Raw genomic sequence first — 4,672 nt, 5'->3', positions numbered from 1 at the left:
TACTTCTAAATTCTTATTCTTGGACCTATAATGTTGGCATTATATCCTTTTCTCTACGGTTTACATAACAATGCACCACAAACCAGGTGGCTTAAACAACAGAGATTTATTATCTCACTGTTCTGCAGGCTAAAAGAAGTTCAAAGTCAAGGTGTCGGCAGGGGCACGTTCTCTCTGAAGGCTGTGGCAGAAGACCTTCCTTGCATGTTCCTAGTTTCTAGTGATGGTGTTGGTCCTTGGTGTTCCTTGGCTTGTAGATGCATTACTTTCATCTCTACCTCCATTGTTACATGACATCTTCCTTGTGCGTCTGCTTTGTCCACTCCTTTCTTCATACCAGGACATTAGTCTGGTTGGATTAAAGGCCCACAAAGACCCTATTTCCAAATAAGGTTACATTCAGTTAATTACCAGGGGTTAGAACTTTGTCTTAGTTCATTTTCTGCTGCTCTAACAGAATACCATAGACTGGGAAATCTGTAAGGAAAAGAAATTTATTTCTGTTTTGAGAAGCTAGAAAGTCCAGGAGCATGATGACACCAGCACAATGTGAGAGTCATCCCATGCAGAAAGCATCACATGGATATGAGAAAAGAGAATACTCCTATCCTATTACTTATTATCCTATTACTTATCCTATTACTTAATCCATGTAACAACACACTCTCATGATAACTAACCTGTTCCCACTTTAATGACATTAATTCATTCTTCAGGGCTTTTTCCTCATGACCTAATCAATATTATTAGGTTCCACCTCCCAATACTACTTCCTAAGGGATTAAGTTTCCAATGCATAAGCTTTTGGGGGAACATATTTAAACCATAGCATTCCACTCTGGCTTCAAACTTCATGTCCTTCTCACAGTGCAAAATACAATCAATCCATCCCTATGGTCTCAAAAGGCTTAACTCATTTCAGCATTAACTCAAAATTCTAAAGTCCAGAATCTCATTTTAAATCAGACATGGCTGAGACTCTAAGTGCAATTCATCCTGATGCAAATTCCTCCAGCTTTGAGCCTGTAAAATCAAAACAGTGTACTTGATTCTAAAATACAATGATGGGACAGGCATAGTGTAGACATTCCCATTCCATAAGGGAGAAATAGGTTAGAAAAGAGGGGTAACTGATCCCAAGTAAGTCTAAAACACAACAGGTCAAACAATACTAAATCTGAAGATTCCAGAATAATCTTCCTTGACTCTACATTCATCTTGCTGGACACCCTGGGTTGAGGAGGGAGTTGAGCCCCCAAAGCTTCAGACAGCCCTACACTATGGCTGTGCCGGTCTCATTCCATGCTTCAGTGCTCTTGCATTGGAGTCTCATGGCTGCAGCTTTCCCAGGCTAGAGTTGCATGCTGAGACCCCTACAGTTCTTTGGTCTTCGGAGTGGCCCCACTTCCATGGTCTCACTATGACTTGTCCTCGTAGGGAGCCTCTGCAGCAGCTCTGCTCCTGAAACAGTTTTCTAGCTGGGCCCTTAGGCTCTCTGTGACATCCTTTGAAATCTACATGGAGGAACCCATGTCCCTATAGCTCTTGCATTCTGTGCATATGCAGAATTAGCACCACATGGATGCTGTCAAGGTTTCTGGCTTGTATGTTCTGAAGTGGCAGGTTGAGCTGCACATGGGGCCACTTAATCCATGGCTGGGGCAGGTGAAGAGTGCTGTGCCAGAATGCAGGGAGCAGAGACCAGAAGTAGATCTGGGAAGCAAGTCCCCTAAACAATTCTGCCCCTCTAGAGCCTGGGCCTGTGATAGAAGGGAAAGCTTTGAAGGTATCTGAAATGCCTGCAGTGTCTTTTTACCATTATCTTGATAATCCCTGTATTAGTACTAATCTCCTTAGCAAATCATTGTTGGGCCATGACTTTGGTTTTCTCTCCTGAAAATTCTTTCATTCTCTAACACAGACTGAGTTTTCCAAATCTTTCTGTTGTATTTTATTTTAGATTATAAATTCCATCTATAAGTCATTTCTTTCCTTTTACATCTTACTGTAAGTGATGAAAAGTAGACACACAGACTGAATCCTTTATTGCTTAGATATTTCTTTTGCTAGATATGCTAGCTCATTACTCTTAAATTCCACCTTTCATTAAGCCTCCAGGCATGAACACAGTTCAGCCAAGTTCTTTGCTACTTTATAGTAAGGATGGCCTTTACTCCAGTTTCTGATAAGGTATTCCTTATTTCTGTCTGAGACTTCATCAGAATATCCTTTACTGACCATATTTCTATCAACATTCTAATCATGACCACTTGAGTGATCTCTAAGGAATTCTAGACTTTCCTGGCACTTCTTGTCTTCTTCAGAGTCCTCACAAGAATTACCCCTAATGCTCCATTAATGGCAATCTAGGATTCTTCTAATCTGCTCTTTCAAATTCTTCCAACCTCTGCTCATTACACAGTTCCAAAGCCACTTCCACATTATCAGTTATTATTATAGCAATATCTCTCCTCCCAGTACGAATTATCCGTCTTAGTCCATTTTCTGCTGCTGTAATGGAATATCACAAACTGAGAAATTTATTTAAAAAGAAATTTTTTTTCACAGAATGAGAGAGGGAAGTCCAGGAGCATGGTGCCAGCACCTGGAAAGGGTCATGCCATGGTGGAAGGCATCATTGGTGAGTGAGGGTGCAAGACAGAGAGAGACACCAAGGGCCAGACTCACTTTATAACAACTCACTCTCATGATAACTAATCCACTCCCATGATAATGACATTTATCCATTCTTGAGGGCTTCATCCTCATGACCAAATGACCTCTTGTTATGCTCCATGTCTCAATACTATTTCAATGGGGATTAAGTTTCCAACACATAAACTTTTTGGGGACACATTAAAACCATAGCAGCCTTCAACATATTTTTTAGGAGTGGGGCACAATTCACCCCACAACACTAGTCAAACTTAAGTATCTTCACTCAACTGTTCTTCGGCTTTTTGAAAGTCTTTCCTTCTCAGTACCATTCCACCCTTGGCCCCACTGCTGGCTCCACTACTACCTCTGCACCACAATTCATGTGGTAGCTTCCTCTGAGCTCACGTGGCTATCACCTCTGAGCAGAAGATGGCTGTGCTTCCCACATGTGCTGATCTTGACAAACCTGCCAGGGATGTTTTCACCAAGGGCTATGGATTTGGCCTAATAAAGCTTGATTTGAAAGAAAATTCTGAGAATGGATTGGAATTTACAAGCTCAGCTTCAGTCAACACCGAGACCACCAAAGTGAAGGGCAGTCTGGAAACCAAGTACAGACAGACCATGGCCTGATGTTTACAGAGAAATGGAACACTGACAATACACTAGGCACTGAGATTACCATGAAGAATAACACACATGGACTGAAGCTGACCTTTGATTCATCCTACTCACTGGGGAAGAAAAAGTAAAGTTGACCTTTAATTCTTCCTAACCTGGAGACAAAAATGCTAAAATCAAGACAGAATATTTGTGGTAGCACATCAACCTGAGCTGTGACACGCATTTTGAAATTGCTGAGCCTTCAATCAGAGGCTTTCTGGTGCTGTGTACAAGGGTTGGCTGGCTGGCTACCAGATGAATTTTGAGACTGCAAAGTCCCAAGGGACCCAGAGCAACTTTGTGGTTAGCTAGAAGACTGATGAATTCCAGCTTCACACTAATGTGAATGACGGGATAGTGTTTGGTGGCTCCATTTACCAGAAAATGAAAAGGAAGTTGAGAGCACTGTGAATCTTGGCTGGACAGCAGAAAAATGTAAAACTTGCTTTGAAATAGCAGCCAAGTATCAGATCAACCCTGATGCTTGCTTTTTGGATAAACTGAACAACTTCAGCCTGTTAGGTTTAGGATGTATTCAGACCCTAAAGCCAGGTATCAGACTGACACTGTCAGCTTTCCTGTATGGTAAGAACGTTCAGGCTCACAAGCTTGATCTAAGACTGGAATTTCAAGTGTAAGTGAATACTGTATAGTTGTCTAATTTAAAATTGTTTTGCAGCATAAGTATCTTCATAATTTAATGTATCTTTTAATGTCATATTTCTGGGATGCAGGTATTGCTAAATATCATCTTAGGCCTCTGGATTAAAAATGATTCAGCTTTAAGGTATTACCCTTTCAAAGGTACAGAAGAAACTCAATTCCAAAAGAAGGTCTTTTCGGCTGCAGAATTGGAGGGAACTTGGCTTTTGTAGAAATGCCAGATTTATTTTTTATGTAGAAATGTTTGCAAATGGAAGCTGACAATATAGAGGCACTTTGTAAATTCATAGTGAGTAAATGAATAAAATTATGGTTTCCTAAGAAGCAAACCTTGGTTCTTAACCTTAATAGATGAGAGGCTCATTGGTTGATGGTGTGTACGAACTCACCTGAAAGGGACTTTTTTAGACAGATATTCATGACCCTTTCCCCATCTCAGTTCATCATCACCTCTTTTACACCAAAAGGTCTGCAGGATGTGGTAACTGTTTATTTTGGCCATTTAGGGGTAGAGAGGATGAATGTGATGAAGCCAATAATTCAGGACTTAATTCCTTCTCGTGTTGTGGTTTTTTGCCCTTGCACCAGAATATGAAATAGCTTCTCCAGGAGCTCCAGCTATAAGCTTGGGAGAGTCTGTATGATTTTAATCACATGGTAACAATACTCAGAATCTAAATTGAATTTC

At 40.8% G+C, this 4,672-nt stretch overlaps 1 pseudogene; it reads left to right on the top strand.

Moving 5' to 3' along the window:
* The first annotated feature begins 3,087 nt into the window (after positions 1–3,087).
* Positions 3,088–3,959, top strand: LOC100971098 (voltage-dependent anion-selective channel protein 1-like; annotated as a pseudogene).
* The last annotated feature ends 713 nt before the right edge of the window (positions 3,960–4,672 follow it).

The sequence above is a fragment of the Pan paniscus genome, chromosome 1 (assembly GCF_029289425.2).
Source record: "Pan paniscus chromosome 1, NHGRI_mPanPan1-v2.0_pri, whole genome shotgun sequence".
Taxonomy (NCBI): domain Eukaryota; kingdom Metazoa; phylum Chordata; class Mammalia; order Primates; family Hominidae; genus Pan; species Pan paniscus.
This window is presented reverse-complemented; position numbering and strand designations above follow the sequence as displayed.